Source organism: Camelina sativa, chromosome 16, assembly GCF_000633955.1.
Source record: "Camelina sativa cultivar DH55 chromosome 16, Cs, whole genome shotgun sequence".
In the NCBI taxonomy this organism is placed as follows: domain Eukaryota; kingdom Viridiplantae; phylum Streptophyta; class Magnoliopsida; order Brassicales; family Brassicaceae; genus Camelina; species Camelina sativa.
This window is the reverse complement of record NC_025700.1, coordinates 27,246,069-27,263,498: the sequence shown is the minus strand read 5'-3', so window position 1 is coordinate 27,263,498 and position 17,430 is coordinate 27,246,069. Positions and strand designations below refer to the sequence as shown.

Genomic DNA, 17,430 nt, shown 5'->3' with positions numbered 1-17,430 from the left:
CTCTCTCTTTTTCTGAAATTTTGTCACTCGTTTCCTCCTCTGCTTCGTTATAATAGCTGCTTCTGAATTTTCACTTTGAGTTTCTGTAATTGAATTACATGTCATTTTTAATGGTCGTGTTTGTTTTGTTGATTTAAATTTGTGGACTATATGCTATGATTGATCTCTGATTTGCTTTGATTGATCGTTTTCAAGCTTTGAATTGATGGTTTTTAGGGTTTATATCTTCTGTTTGTGTGTGTGTATTCTTTATACGACTCTAGAAGGTTTCATTAGTTTGTGAAATTGTTAGAACAGTGTTACATGTTCACTTCCTAACATTCACTTTTGGTTCTGTGGTTTTTTTCCTTCTTCTAATTTACATGTTTTGTACTTGTCCTTTTTCTTATTTCAGGTTTTGGACGATGCTTTGAATGATCATCCTCACTCCTCAGGCGTTCTCATGGGTTCCTTGCTCTTAACACATCTCTTTTATCTGTTTCTGAATTTTCACTTTGGTTATGTGGTTTTTTTTTCTTCTGATTTGCATGTTCATATCTCTTTTATCTGTGTCTGAATTTTCACTATGTTCTCTCTCGGTTCCTAGTTTTAAGAATGCTAACTGTTACTAAGGTTTGTTCAATTTTGACACCCAAAACCTTTTGTACTTGAATGAATATGTTTGTTTGTAACATAGCTCTGCTTTGTTTTGTCTTTGCATGTCTCAGTCTGATTTTGGAAACGAATGACTTGTTTTAAGGTGCAGAGCATACTTCAGATCTTTGATTGAAACTTTATCTTAAGATATGTCTTGTGAATAATGTTTTCACGTATTCTGATGATGATTTCATTTTGCAGCTTGCTTATGGAGCGACGTGGTTCTGGGGAAAGGTACATTTGATCATTACAACATGATGACAAAGTATAATGTCTTCTCTCTTATTTTCGAATGAATTTACTTACTTTCGGTATTTTTGTTTGTAACATAACTCTGCTTTGTTTTGTCTTTGCAGGTCTCAAGTCTGATTTTGGAAACCAATTATTTGTTAAAGGTGCATCATACTTCTTGAATGCAACTTACCCCCTTTACCAGACATACATAGTTCTTCCTCTTTACACTTCTTTTACTTTTTCTCTTTGGTTTTGCTTTTGTTTTGGTCCTTACGTTTATTTATTCGTCTTGCAGGTTTTTCAGAAGCGAATTATTCGTCTTCAGGGCCACAGGTTCCTTGTTCTAAACACATCTCAATTTGCTTCTGAATTTTCACTTTGGTTCTCTGTGATATTTACTTGTCTTTTTTTGTTATTTCAGATTTTGGATGATGCTTTTATCAACCAGTAATGGGTTTGACTGATTGTCCTCGGGCGTTCTCATGGGTTCGTTGCTCTAAACACCTCTCTTCTATTTGTTTCTGTTTTTTCACTTTGGTTCTGTGGTTTTTTTTTCCCTTCTAATTATATATTTATATTTACTTGATGTTTTTGTTAATTCAGGTTTTGGATGATGCTTTTACCAATCGTTGATGGCTTTCACTGATCGTCCTCAAGCGTTCTCATGGGTTCCTTGCTCTAAACACACATCTCTTTTATTTGTTTCTGAATTTTCACTTTGGTTTTGTGTTTCTTTTTCCCTTCTAATTACATGTTTATATTTTTCAGGTTAAAATATGGCTTGGATAAAACGCAGCAGATCACTACTTTGCTTCAGTTTTCAAGGTTTGCTCAAATTCACCTTTTTCCTCATTATAGTTTCCTTGTCTCATAGTCTGGAAATCACATAATCTACTTCATTACCAAAATTACTGGATGATTGTCAGAACGGGGTTGATGCAATTATTCTTTTTTCGTGCTGTATTTATCTGTACTGTCATTTTGACGCCTAACATAACTTATAATTTATTCCATGCCTCAATAGCCAAGAGACTGTTACAATATTTTATTTGAAGGGTCAAATACACTTCTGCCTTTATTGTTTCTAGTATAAATTGACGTTATACGAACAACAGACATTCATAGATATTAACTTTTTCTTAGTGTGTGAATAATAGGCAGGCAGCTTTGTCTGTGGTTTTGGTCTCTGATCTAAGAGGTCCCTTGAGTAGTCCCTCGAACAGCTGTCCTCGAATGGTTTCTATCATAGTAAAATCTGAATCTCCTCTGCCCTGAGAGATTCATCAACCTGTAGAGAACCTCCAGAAGTAAGTGAATCTATGCTAGAGTTTTTTAACCATTTAAAGATTACAAGGAGGGACAACACAAATTCATGTTTCAGACATACCCTTAGAACTCTTAGAACAAGCCCCCAGGAATTGAACCATTTCCCCCACAGTAAGAGCATGACCTTTGAAAGTTCTTTCAAAGTATCCCCAGTGTCTAAACTTGAAGGCTATTGTCAGGCGGTCCTAAGTAGACAGAGAGTATTTCCCATGAGAGAACATGGATATATGTACACAGAGGAAAACAAATTGTCTACTAATGCATACAGCTAGCTTGCAGGTCCAAACATAGCCATTTTTACAGCTTCCAAATGTGATGAATACCAAACACAAAAAAAAAAAGAAATAAAAAAAAGATGAATCTAAGAGAATACATTGAGAAAGAGATTGTAATGAGAAAACCTCGAATGTTTGTCTTAATATGGAAACTGAAAACATTCAAGGAAAGGATATGTTGTGAGTTTATATGTTGAGTTATATATGTTGTGAGTGTTTTAAGCTGTTTCGTTAGTACTCAGATGTTCCGTTAAACAATGTTGGTTTACAATTTAGGAAAAAAACTAAAAAATGAAACAGATGCAAACTCTCGTTTTTAGTTTTGTTTTAGATATTTTCGATTTCAGATTTCTACAGCCCTGAAATCCAAACAAGAAAAAAGTTTAATAACAACAAAAACAAATTAATCAGGCGATTGTTAGTATTACTAAATTGCATAATTATAACAACAATGGAGATTAGAAGATTATTATCACTCGGTGAAGGGCACAACATGGACACCAAGTTGATTAATCATGTCACTTGCTTTTCCATGGAATCCAACAATTTTGTATCCTACTTTGTAGAGTAGAAAGCTTGAGCTCGATTCAAATCCAACCGACATAGATGTTCGTTTGTTCGTCTTAAACCTAAGCATAGTTATAACTTCGACTTCACTTCCGATTACTTTGTCGTAACAACCATCCATGGCCGTAATGTATTCACTTGGATATTCTACATCAAACTACCAAACAACATACTGATGTAGCGAGGATTTCGTTCTTGATGGGCCTTATCTGGTGTTTACGTGCCCATCAAGCAAGAGTCGGTGTTTGGTTTTATTGTTTCGATTTCTTTGTTTTCTAGGATAAACTCTGTTTCGTTTGGCGTTATCTTTTCATTTAGGATCAAGTTTGGTGAGTCTTTACACAACTCTATAAATAGAGCTTGTGACCACCTATGTAATCCATCGTTGATTTGAGAATAAGAAACCCAAAAAAAAAAGGCAATTTAAATTGCCCATAAAGATCTTGCCTTGTGTGAGACTTGAGTGGAGGACTCTCAACTCTACCCATCATCTCCATCTCCATTGTTCATTCTCCACCTTACTCTGTTTTCTCACCCCCAAAACAGAGCACCGCTCCTTCACTCTCACCGTCATGACATCTTCTCCGCTCCACGTCTTACGCTCCGCATCATTTGGTATCATATTCATATCGATCCTGTGTGCTGCTCCATGGCTCCTCCGGCCCAGGAGAAACCTACCAGCGACGATGTCAAACCTCCACCCACACTTTCGGATCCGCCAGATCTTGCGTCACTGCAAAGAAACTTGGCCACCATGCACTTAAACCTCCAAGTTGCACTACAGGCCTCGCTTCAAGAATTAGGAGCAGTAATAGTCCAAGCTATTCATGGCACCAACCCTACCATTGACAACAGACAGCAACCTCAACCAGTTCACGGTGCCGAGAATCCAAACCAACAGATTCAAGTCGTCCGTGATGCCCGTGTTATTGATCCGGACCAGCCCCGACAGCGCCACAACGACAACCGTTGGGAAACCGGATTCAAGATCGAACTACCAGAATTTCATGGTGGCATACGTGGTGATTCCCTCTTGGATTGGATAGTCACTATCGAAGAAATCCTGGAGTTCAAAGGTGTCCCTGATGATCGACGTGTTCCCCTCATCGCTACACGTTTTCGTAGCCATGCCGCTTCTTGGTGGCAGCAACTGAAGACTACAAGGGCTCGTAATGGTAAGCACCCAATCACCTCTTGGGAACATCTGAAGCACAAGTTAAAAGCCACCTTCCTTCCACACAACTATGACCGTACGGTTTTTACTCGTCTCCAAAACCTGAAGCAAGGTTCACGCACAGTTGATAATTATGCGGAGGAGTTTTACCTACTCTTGACACGTACGGAGATTCATGACAGTGACATTCAACGAGTCTCTCGTTTCATTGGTGGGCTTCGTCCGCAACTGCAAAATGCATTGTCTCAATTTGATCCGACCACCATCTCTGAAGCACATCGGCGAGCCGCCTCCTTTGAACAACAATTGAAATCCACAACATGGAACTCATCATATCGGTCACGGTCTGCAGAACAAAACTCCATGTCCGGCGGTTCTTCACAACAATAGGCCACGGATCACTCTACTGAGCGTGTCGGAAAACCCTCTGATGAACTGGCACTTCGTCGTTCTAGCCGTAAAGCACTTTGCTGCTATACTTGTGGGGAACCCGGGCATCGCCAAACGGCATGTCCTAACCAGCCTAAGCGTGGTCTCCTTGCGGACACTGAAATCATCGATGAGGAAGACGTTGATCCCATCCCCGACGACGATGATTCCGTTCAGTTCTCGGCTATCAAACCCACATCTGGCGACCAAGGGAAGATGCTCGTCGCTCATCATGTCTGCCTCACACCACAACAACGCGAATCTCATTGGCTGCGTACCAATATTTTCCGTTCGACTTGCACCATTCAAGGCTGGATTTGTACTTTCCTTATCGACTCCGGTTGTTGTCAGAATCTTATTGCTGAATCCGCGGTTCGTAAGTTGGGCTTGCCGATCGAAGTTCACCCAACTTCCTACACTTTATCTTGGATGCAGGACGGTCACGCCGCTCGTGTTAGCCACCGCTCCTTTGTTTCATTCTCTATTGGTCCTTTTTACAAGGATCATTGCTATTTTGATATCGCCAAGATGGATGTGAGTCACTTGATTCTTGGTCGGCCTTGGGAGTATGATCGTAAGATTACTCACGATGAGGTCAAGAACACTTATGAGTTCATCTGGGAAACTCACAAGATTGTTTTACTCCCCTCTCGCGAACATGCATTGATTCCTGCGACTTCCACTCCGTCCGGTGCTCCTCCTGCTGCGTCTACTTCCACTCCTCTCACTCATGTTGACTTTGTTCTCTGTTCTCTACCTGTGTTTGAGACTGAACTTCGCCATGAGGGTTTTGCATTTGCACTTCTCCTTTTGCCTAGTACCGGTTCTTCTCCCCCTATTGGGGTTCCAGCTGCTTTGGCCCCGGTTCTTGACGCTTTTGAGGATGTTTTCCCTTCCGACCTCCCCATCAGTTTGCCTCCACTTCGTGAAATACAACATCGCATTGATCTGGTTCCCGGTGCCACACTACCAAACAAGCCTCATTACCGCATGAGTCCCACAGAGCATGAAGAACTTCGTCGTCAGGCCGAAGACTTGTTACGGAAGGGACACATTCGGGAGAGTTTAAGCTCGTGTGCGGTGCCAGCTTTGTTGATTCCTAAGAAAGACGGTACATGGCGTATGTGTGTCGACAACCGTGCGATTAACAAAATCACGGTACGGTACCGTTTTCTGATTCCTCGCTTGGATGATCTCTTGGATCAAATCGGGAAAGCTTCCATCTTCACAAAGATTGATCTTAAAAGCGGTTACCATCAGATCCGCATACAACCCGGTGATGAATGGAAAACTGCGTTTAAGACGCTGGAGGGTCTTTATGAGTGGCTTGTTATGCCGTTTGGGCTGTCCAATGCTCCGAGTACGTTCATGCGGATGATGAACCAGGCCCTTCGGCCATTCATTGGTTGGTTTGTGGTTGTCTATTTCGACGACATTCTAATCTTCAGTACCTCCATGCAAGAACATGCACAGCATCTCCGTGACGTGCTCCTTGTTTTACGCCGCGAGAAGCTTTTTGGTGCTAAGCACAAATGTGAATTTGGAGTGCCGGAAGTGTTGTTCCTCGGTTATGTTATCTCGGGCCAAGGCTTGTCTGTGGATGAAACCAAGATCGAAGTTGTGCGTTCTTGGCCTACTCCTCGTACGATATCGGACGTCGTAGTTTTCACGGTCTCGCGTCTTTTTTATCGGCGATTTGTTCCCCACTTTAGTACGTTGATGGCACCAATCACTAGCCTTCTGAAGAATGTAAAGTTTGAATGGACTCCAGCCGCTGCTCATGCGTTTCTAGTTATTAAAGAAAAGCTCACGTCTGCTCCTATTCTCATTTTGCCGGATTTTGCACAATCCTTCGAGTTGCATTGCGACGCATCCAAAGTCGGGATCGGTGCTGTTCTCAGTCAGCAAGGACGTCCGGTGGCGTTCTTTAGTGAAAAGCTTGTTGGAGCTCGTTCACGGTACATCACTTACGATATGGAGTTTTACGCTATTGTGCAGGCTGTCAAACATTTGCGTCATTACTTGGTACATCGCGACTTTATACTCTTCACCGATCATGATGTTTTCCGTCATTTAGACAGCCAAGCAAAGGTCTCTGCGTGTCATGCCACTTGGATTGCTTTTTTACAACAATTTACGTTCTCGATCCGTCATCAATCAGGAGCAACAAATCGGGTGGCCGATGCCTTGAGTCACCGTCATGTTCTGCTTGGTACCATGCACACTTTGGCTCCGGGTTTCGCGGCATTTGCTGATATGTACCGGTCTGACCGGTTCTTTGGTCGTCATTTTCTCGAAGATGAAAATGGTACGTCGGCTGAGTTTGTGCTGCATGAGGGTTATCTCTTCATGGGGTTGCGGTTGTGTGTACCAGAGTGTAGCTTACGTTTGCAGATAATCCAGGAGCTTCACAATGAAGGCCATGTTGGGCGAGATCGTTCTCTACACCTTGTCTCGTCGTCTTATTTTTGGCCCTCATTGCGGCGTGATGTTGCCACGTTCGTTGAGCGTTGTCGCATTTTTCAAACGTCCAAGGGTAAAGCCTCTAATGCTGGGTTTTGATATGCCATTACCGGTACCTTCTCAACCGTGGACTGATCTAAGCATGGACTTTGTTCTGGGGTTGCCGCGTACTCAGAGGGGTAATGATTCTATTTTCGTCGTCGTTGATCGTTTTTCGAAAATGGTCCATTTTATTCCTTGTAAGAAAACGACAGATGCTTTGGCGGTGGCTACTTTGTTCTTCTGCGAGATTTATCGCCTTCATGGTCTGCCTCTATCTATTGTCTCGGATCGCGATACTCGTTTCTTGAGCCATTTCTGGAGATCTTTGTGGAAACTGCTTCGCACTAGCCTCAACATGAGTTCGGCCTATCACCCTCAAACTGACGGACAAACGGAGGTTGTTAATCGCTCTTTGGGCGATTTGCTACGTTGTCTTGTGGGGGACAACATTAAGAGTTGGGATACGAAGCTATGCCAAGCTGAGTTTGCCCATAATCATGCTTTGAATCGGAGCCTCGAATTTGCTCCGTTCCGCGTTGTTTATGGTTTCATGCCCCGGTGTCCGATGGATCTTACTACTCTTCCGGACCGTGATCGTTTTCATGGCCATGCCGTGGATTTTGTGGAGGAATTACAGGTCCTCCATCAGCAAGCTCGGGAGAATTTGAAAGCTGCCCAGTTGAAGTATCAAGAGGCTGCGAATGTCAAGCGCAGGGCGTTGGAATTTAAACCTGGTGATTTGGTCTGGGTCGTTTTAACAAAGGAGCGTTTTCCTGCCCGTGAATATAATAAACTCAAGTCGAGCAAGATTGGTCCCCTTGAGGTTCTTGAGCGCATCAACGCTAATGCATATCGGATCAAGCTTCCTCCTCATATGCGTACATCGGACGTGTTTAACGTCAAACATTTGTCTCCATTTCAGGGTGACAATGATGCCTTGGATTCGAGGGCGAATCCTCTCCCACCCGGAGAGACCTGATGTAGCGAGGATTTCGTTCTTGATGGGCCTTATCCGGTGTTTACGTGCCCATCAAGCAAGAGTCGATGTTTGGTTTTATTGTTTTGATTTCTTTGTTTTCTAGGATAAACTCTGTTTCGTTTGGCTTTATCTTTTCATTTAGGATCAAGTTTCGTGAGTCTTTACACAACTCTATAAATAGAGCTTGTGACCACCTATGTAATCCATCGTTGATTTGAGAATAAGAAAACCCCAAAAAAAAAGGCAATTTAAATTGCCCATAAAGATCTTGCCTTGTGTGAGACCTGAGAGGAGGACTCTCAACTCTACCCATCATCTCCATCTCCATCGTTCATTCTCAACCTTACTCTGTTTCCTCACCCCCAAAACAGAGCACCGCTCCTTCACTCTCACCGTCACGACATCTTCTCCGCTCCACGTCTTACGCTCCGCATCACATACATTCGTGTAAAATGCAAAATGTAAACTGCCAAAAATTAATAAAAACTTGTGTAAGTAATAGTTAGTTAATTACCTCTTTGATATCAAGTGGTGTTTTGTTTCCATGATCGTCTCCAATAACCATCCGAGTGTCCTTATCGTATACAAACTTGAGGAATGCGATACCACTTTCGCATTGTCCTACATATATCTTTCTTACATCATCGTAAACACCATCGTCCCATGAGGCTCCTCGACAACCACCTTGTGGTCTTAGTTTCTCTGCTGTAGGAGGAGGTATCTGACTATAGTACGCTCCAATAGCAACGAGATCACGATCACTATGTCGCCCATGGAACCCAACGACATCACATCCTTTGTTCTCCAACACAAATTTGGTACCAGACACCGTTCCAAATGTTGGAGAGGTTCTCCCTTCGGATGATTTGAAAACCAATGACGTGACCCTAATCTCGCCAGCTCCAAAGCTTTTGAAAGTCCCCTCCACGTATGTGATCAATTCATTTGGATAGTCGAGCTCAAACTGCAATAGAATCATGCTTACAATAAGAGACTACTCAAGGTTTTATAGTCAATGAATAAATTATTTTATGTTTTTAGAATCAATAACCTCGTCTTCTTCTCCTTCGTCTTGCATACTCTGCCAACCATGTTGACGTTCTACAACTGTATTGTTGTGGTAGTGAAATGTGATACATTTTATGTTAGTGGTATTATAACTAACATACACCGTTCTAATGCTTTCAAAGACACCATCATCCCAAGGTAGGCCTCCAAGAGAGTTGAGATTCTTGTTAGCATATCCATGGAAGCCAATGATTCTTTTACCTTTCTCTCCAAGTAAAAATTTCTTACCCTTTTCATACCCAAACATCTCTGAAACCCTGAAGTTGGTTGTAAATCGAAGTGATTGATTAATACCAGATGTGAAATCATAGTAACCCTCTACATATACTAGATGTTCATTGTAAAGATAGTTGATCTCAAACTGCAAGAAACAAAAAAAAAAAAACAAAAAAAAAAAAAAAANAAAAAAAAAAAAAGAATTGGTGAACACAAAAGGATTAACAATTTAGCCAATAACAAAAGTTGGGAACATCTTTGTATTTATACCGTTTGTGTGAAACCACTACCCGAGAAACCGTGGGTTGATCCTTCTTCAGATTTTCCACTATTGACGTAATCAAATTTGATGTATTGAATGCCGTCAAAACCACCTCCTACATAAATTTTTGCTATACCGTCATGGTCAGCTCCATCATCCCACTTATAGCCTCCCTTGCTACCTTTTGCTTTCAATTTATTCAGATAATTCCAAGTGAAATATGCTCCAAGGGAGATGATGTCTCTGTTCCTCATATGTCCATGAAAACCTGTTATATTTTTTCCTTCGACTTCAAGTGTAAACTTGTTACCCTTGTCATATCCGATCAGTTCCGAAATCCTGAAATTTGTTTTGAATTGAAGTCCTTGAATGTAACCAGTTCGTGGTCGTAGTAACCCTCTACAGATTCGAGGTATTCATTGTTGAGATGGTTAATCTCAAACTAAACAAACAAACCAAAAAAGATTTGAGAATAGGATGAAAAAATTAATTAGTACTATTCACATATATAAAACCGAGTAATATAAGTTTAGTTTAGTATACACCAGAGACATACCGTCTCAATGAAACCTTTATGTCGACGACCAACGAGTGTACCAAATTTTAGCAGTCCATTCTTTACATATTCAAACTCCATGTAATTAATGCCTTGGCATGGAGAAGCGTGAAATAGCGAACTGCTGGTTCCCTTCGGACCGTACTTCCTCTCCGATTCCTCCTTCAACCTTGGTTGAAGGCAGCTCCAATCTCCCCCCTCCTTTCCCTCCGGACCCCCCAGACCAAAGCCCTCTCCCCTCCCTTCCCTCCCTTTCTGATTTCCCCCCTCTCTCCCCTATCTCTCCCAACTATGCATTCCAGTCCTCAGCTCAAACTGCTTACTTGGAGCCTGAGCGAGTGATTCTAGCACTTCCTGTTCATCACAAATCCACTCCTGTGGTGGTTAATCCCCAAGCTCAAGATATCCTCAACTCTTATTAAAAAAATTTGGGTCACAACCCTAGATCTGAAAATGCTACAGTACTAGAAAGTAAAATTTCACCATTCTCCCAAACTGATGGTTTACTCTCCACACCTCAGCCGAAGGTAGCTCGCCGCTACATAAAAGGCCTCTCGACATCACGTAACTCACTTGTGCAAGTGGCGGACTCAGCGAGTCAAGGGTGTGCAATCTCTTTGCAGCAAAATACTCCCTCTCACCCTATCATCCCAACCCCTCCCCCCTCCCTCCCCTCCTCTCATCCTCTCCATCCTCCTACCCTTCCAACCCCCCATACCTCAATTTCTGATTCTCACCCTCCCTCCCTCTCCTCCTCTCACCCTCCCTCTCTCCCACTATCTCCCCCATCTCTCCCATCTGCTACTTCCGCTCACTCTCCAATTGCAATCCCCGCAAACCCCAGTACTGTTGTGCGTCCAGCTGAGGCATCAACAAAGCAAGTACCGGCGACAAACCAAACTACTCACCAAGCCAAAACTCTAGCGCAAAAGCTAAAAAATGCAGCGGATAGATCACTTACGCGACTAGCCCCAATGGAGATTTCTCCTGAAGGAAAGCCTAGAGTCCTTATCCCGGATGCAGTGTTTCAAGAAGGCGCGGATATTCACAGAGACTTCATAATTGGGAGATTCAAAGGCCGCTTGCCAACTTACAAACACATCCAGAGTGTTCTAAGCCATATTTGGGGTCGAGGGCAACGACTTGAAATTCATCTCAATCATGCTAGTGAGGATCCCAAATGAGCATCTGCGAGCCAAGATTCTTGAAAAGAAAATGTGGTACATTGGCAAATGTATGTTCTTGGTAACTCAATGGGATGCCTCAGGTGGTGAAAATACTGATCTGGAAGCAATTCCAATCTGGGCACATCTTAAAGGAATGCCTTTTGACCTAATGCATCATAAAGGCATTAGTTTTGTAGCAGGACTTGTGGGTGAACCGAAAGAAATGGACGAGTTTACGAAGAATCTAGTAAGCTTATTTGTTGCGCATGTTAAAGTTGAACGCAATCTGAATGAACTCTGCCTTCGTCAGTTGAAGTGGTCCGGGAGAATGGTGAAATTATAACCATTGATGTCGAGTACCCTTGGGTCCCTCCCACGTGCTCTCATTGCAAAGAGATTGGACACGTCATTCGCTTATGTCCTGCTGTTACACTATCATGGACACAGACGAAGAAAGCAAAAGAAACAAAAGAAATTGAGTCAAACGCAGATAAAGAAGCAGTATCTACTAAGATCAAAGGGACAAGCAAGTCTGACCCTGCTCTAGTTGCAACAAACCATGACTCCTGCTCCCCACCTTCCTCCTCTGCTCCAACCGTTCCTGGCCACCAAAATTCAAGCCAACCTTCACAACAAACCAAAACCGTTAAACAGACAAAACAATCACAAGTTGCTCCCTCTCTTCTGCCAACCCCAGCTATCAAAACCTCTAACCCATTTGATGCCCTCGCACCCTCTAACCAACCCCCTGAACCCACCCCTAAGGTCAACACCACTAACACCCCACCTTCCGAACCCAACAACACTACCAGCTTACCTTCTGATATGGTTATTGACCCGCCTCTGTGTATTATCTCTGGAGATACTCCTTCTGCTAAAGAAGGAGTTCCCCATAGTTCCTAACCTCTTACCTGTTCCTATGTATATAAAACCTTTTTGTTGGAACGTTCGAGGTCTGAATGACCCGGCTAAGCATCGACCTTTTGCATCCTGGCTAGCTATTAATAAGCCTACTTTTGGTGCTCTTTTAGAAACCCATGTTAAGGAACCAAACTTGAACCGTGTTATGACTCAAACCTGTCATGGTTGGAATTATGTCTCAAATCATAACTCTGATGAAGATGGACGCATTGTGCTAATCTGGAAAGCCCCGACAGATGTGACTGTCCTTCATCAGTCAAAGCATCTCCTCACCTGTGAAATCACAATACAAGGTGGACATCGATTCTTCTTCACGGCAGTGTATGCACCGAATTTGAGTGAAGAGAGAACTGACCTCTGGTGTGAACTCTTGCGGTTACATCAAAGCTTGATGCTTGACAACTTACCTTGGGCTCTTTGTGGAGATTTTAATCAGATAATACACCCCGCAGAGCACTCTAACCCGAGAATCAACCACTTCACTTCTCGAATGCTAGAGCTGAGAGACTGTCTTTTGCAGTTAGAGGTTTTTGACTTGCGGTTCCAAGGGCCTCCGTTCACCTGGACAAACAAGAACAATACAAATCCGATAGCGAAGAAGCTGGACAGAGTCCTTGTAAACAACCACTGGCTCAGCTGTTATCCTGATAGTGTGGTCTCTTTCCTAGCTCCAGATTTCTCTGACCACTCCCCCAGTCTCATTAACCTCCATACACCCCTACCCACCTCAGGCACCAAACCCTTCAAATTTTTCAACTACCTCACCAAACACCTTAAATTTTTTCCCCTGATTGGAACTGCTTGGAATCGAATTAGAAGTACATCTCCTCTGGAGCCCTGTTTGTCCGCACTGAGCGCAAAACAAAAAACACTTAAAAGAGAGTTAAAAACACTTGCGAGAGAAAATTTTTCTGATATCCAAAATAGAGTTTGTGAGACTAACCGTTTGTTGCAATCTTTGCAGGTTCAGGCATTGACAACTCCATCACCCGCTCTATATGAACAAGAGAAGGAAATGCATACTAAGTGGATGTTTCTCAGAACTATTGAAGAGGCGTACTTCAGGCAAAGATCAAGAATAAACTGGCTAAAGGAGGGTGATCTTAACACTACTTACTTCCACAGAGTAATGCAGATGAGAAATGTGTTTAATGTCATCCGTTCTTTCACTTCTCTTTCGGGTTCTGTGATTGACGACCCTCTAGAAATGAGCTCCCTCGCGGTAAACCACTTCAAGGCGCTGCTTGCACCAATAGTCCTGCAACCTGTGACTGTGCCCCTTGACTGGATTCAGAATACGATTGCTTATCGCTGCTCTCCAGACCTGAAGAAAGCAATGACAAAGTTACCAACACCTGTAGAAATAAGGCGGACCATGTTCAAACTTAATGCTAACAAAGCTCCGGGACCAGACGGATTTACCTCAGCCTTCTACAAAGCATCTTGGGATATACTTGGTGTCGAAGTAACGTCCAGCATCCTCCAATTCTTTCACTCTTCTTTCCTTCCCTCCGCGACCAATGCAACTATCCTTGCTCTAATTCCCAAAGTTCCTGGAGCCTCTATCATTTCGGATTTTCGTCCCATCTCGTGTCTCAATACTCTGTACGAGGTCGTTTCTAAGTTGCTAGTAGCAAGATTGAAGCCCACTCTCCCTAACCTGGTACAAAAGAATCAGACAGCTTTCATTAAAGGTCGTTTGTTAGTGGAGAATACTCTGTTAGTTGCAGAGCTGGTAAATGGCTATCATCACGAAAAAGGGCCTAAAAGAATAACCATCAAAGTGGATATCGCTAAGGCGTTTGATACGGTGAGATGGGAGTTTATTTTTAGCTGCCTTAGAGGCATTGAAGTACCGGAGACTTACCAGCGCTGGCTCAAAGCTTGCATCTGCACTCCTTCCTTCTCGGTAGGCTTCAACGGGCATGTACACGGCTACTTCAAAGGACTCCGGGGACTTCGCCAGGGAGACCCCCTCTCGCCTTATCTGTTTGTTCTAGCCATGAACTGCCTGTCAGCTTGCTTGGATAAAGCAGCAGAAGAGGGAAAAATTGGCTATCACCACAAATGCAAGGACATGAAACTTACGCACCTTTGTTTTGTAGATGATTTGCTTATATTCACATATGGGGAGGCATCCTCTGTACGCAATGTAATTCAAGTTATGAAGGAGTTTGAAGCAGTCTCGGGTCTTGCCATTAGTATACCAAAGACGAGTTTTTTCACCTCTGGTCTCTCTCAACCTGAAACAGACCAAATAACTGCTATTACGGGAATAGCTCATGGCCAGCTGCCTATCAGATACTTAGGACTACCATTGTGCACAAAGAAGCTCACCTTGTTGGATTGTGCGCCATTAATTCAGCGTGTCAAGAGCCGGTTCAACGCTTGGTCAACTAGATCGCTCTCTTTTGCAGGTCGTCTCCAACTTTTGAACTCACTTATTGCAGGGATATCAAACTTCTGGTGTTTTGGATTTGTCCTGCCAAAAAAGTGTATTAGAACAATTAACTCTCTGTCAAGTGCATTCCTATGGAAGGGGTCAACAGAGGGACATCATTCTGCAAGGGTCGCATGGGAGGTGGTAACACTAACTAAACAGGAGGGTGGCCTAGGGATCAGGGATCTACAAACTTGGAATACTGCATGTATGATAAAACTTATCTGGCTAATCTTCTTTCAATCTGGCTCAGTTTGGGTGGCGTGGTTCAGGCGGGTCGTTCTCTCTGGCAACCTTAGCAGCTTCTGGACCAGAAAGTCAAACATCAAACACTCTTGGTTAACCAAAAAGTTATTCAAGATTCGGGAAATGGCTTATGATTGGATTAAGATAAAACCAGGTAATGGGAGATCATGTTTGTTTTGGACTGACAACTGGAGCCAACTGGGAAAAATGACTACTTACCTCCAAGGAGATGGAATCTATCAGGTGGGCATACGTCGAGGCATATATCTCTCGGATCTGTGGAGACAGGGAACCTGGAACCTTCCACCTGCACGATCAGACACACAGGTTAATCTTCATATAAATCTGTCTACTATAACACTAACAGATGAACCGGATATTATACTTGGTGGATTAATGACACTCACAAGGGAAGACATAACACGGGAACTATCTGCTCTGCAATTAAGGAGGAAATACCAATCGTACCTTGGCACTCCATTGTTTGGTTCGCCGGAGGAATCCCCAAGCATATGTTCTTGGTCTGGTTATTCATGTTGAACAGATCTCCCACCAGAGATCGACTGCTCAACTGGGGTCTGTAGGCCGACCCGATCTGTCTGCTCTGTGGAAGCTTCCCTGAATCTCGTGACCATCTACTGTTTGAATGCTCCCTAAGCTGGACGGTCTGGTCAACCATAGCAACTCGCTGCAGAATCAACCCTTCACGATCCTGGTCTAATACAGTGCAAAACCTCATGCAACTTTCTGGCCCCTGCATCTCAAGGAAACTGGCACTCTTAAGTTGGCAAGCGACAATCTACACACTCTGGACGGAGAGGAATCATCGGCTCCACCGTAACACCTTCAAGCCCGTTGATCTCCTAATTCGTCAAATTGACACCATCATCCGGAACAAAGCATCCAGCGTGCGAGGCACCAACTTGGAACAATCTCTCTCTCTTACACTTGTGGTTCTCAGGAAGAGGAACGGCGATACAAACAACTTCACAAACCTAATTTCTTGTCATGATTCAGGTGCATAGAATGGCTTTTCATCTGTCTCCAGAAAAATAATGGAGACTGGTTTGAGGCAGTTATTCTCAACCAACAGTCTGGTTCATTTTCAACAACTGGTTAAACATTTGGTTCTATTTTAACTATGAGTTTGTAATTTATTTTCTTATCGGGTTTCCGAGTTGGGCTTAGGCCCTGTAAAACATTTGCTATCCTGCATTTTAAATTGAAAGCATTTTAACAAAAAATTAATGGCTTGGCGACCACCTCCAACAAAAATTTTGGAAATACCGTCATGGTCAGATCCATCATCAAATGTAAAGCCTTTTGTGCTACCTACCGCTTCCAATCTTTGAGCCATCGCCAAACTGATTAGAATCTAATTCATAAATGGAGGAATCGCATTATTTCCCACATTTTTCTTTTATAACTATTTTATGAATTTTTAGTACTCTCTCACGACGACAAGAATCTAATAAGTTCAAAGTTCAAGCAAATAGACCATTGGGGAAAGAGAGGTTCCATTCATGATGTTGTATAAGTTCTTGAAAATATATGCTCATGATGTTTACGTAAAAACAATTTGAACCAGAAATTCAGAATATATAAGATTATAGAGCTAAATCAATATACAAAGATATCTGCATTGGGAAAGGATAGAGAAATTAATATAACCTTGGTTGGCTGATGAGGAGAAGAAGACTTGATGATCGGAGATTACTTTTTGGTGAACAATCGATCGAAGATGGTTATCCATAAAGGGGTATATTTATAAATAGTGGGAGAATTTTTCTTGATAAATTCAATACAGTTGGGTCACAAGTCACAGCTCAATACTTTTACCAACAACGACCAAGTAGTGTATATTTTTTTAATATACTGACTACCGATTCCTAGGGGCAATATTATACAGGCACACTTTCAAAACTTGAATTAATTCTTATGACTGGTTTGAGAAGTATTTGGTTCGAATAATAGGTCCAAAACAATAGAATCCCATACGAATTAAAAAATATAAAACATTATAAGAAACGTATTGTAATGAATTCATCACAAATCCGTTGGAAACACTTCATATTTCATCAACTGAAAAGAGGCATGAAGGCGTCTTTGTCTACAGAAGGATTTGACTAGTGTATTTTTTTTCCGGCCGGCTGGAGTGGACCTGGTTCCCCAATCACTATTATATAACAATGTCAAAAAATAAAAAAATACAATCAAATTGCATGTCGTGGACCTCTTCGTAGTCTTTTTGTTTTATAGCTAAAGTTAGATTTGGAGCAAGACTTTTCATCAACATTTATGTATTACATTAATTGTAAGATTTGAAAGGTACATTGAAAGCTCTAAACCGTACGGGTTAGACTTGATTGAACAAAAACACCTGAGCCATATAAAAAGAGGCTTGTTGTGGTCAATGTGATGATATAGTTC

The 17,430-nt window shown here is 42.4% G+C and overlaps 1 long non-coding RNA gene and 1 pseudogene across 7 annotated transcripts in view; one reads left to right on the top strand and one right to left on the bottom strand.

The window, feature by feature from the left end:
• The window catches only part of LOC104752788, a 6,677-nt gene extending 3,980 nt beyond the window's left edge, over positions 1-2,697 (top strand). For 4 of the 7 annotated variants that reach the window (XR_002036066.1, XR_762015.2, XR_762016.2 and 1 more), the window contains 7 exons: positions 395-739; positions 838-901; positions 993-1,031; positions 1,166-1,203; positions 1,292-1,356; positions 1,474-1,538; positions 1,639-1,924. This is a non-coding gene — a long non-coding RNA (uncharacterized LOC104752788). Of the gene's footprint in view, positions 1-394; positions 740-837; positions 902-992; positions 1,032-1,165; positions 1,204-1,291; positions 1,357-1,473; positions 1,539-1,638; positions 1,925-2,027 lie in introns of those variants that run through there. The other 3 variants (XR_762017.2, XR_002036067.1, XR_762021.2) reach the window with 3 other exon arrangements.
• Positions 1-16,357, bottom strand: part of LOC104754113 — a 24,013-nt pseudogene extending 7,656 nt beyond the window's left edge.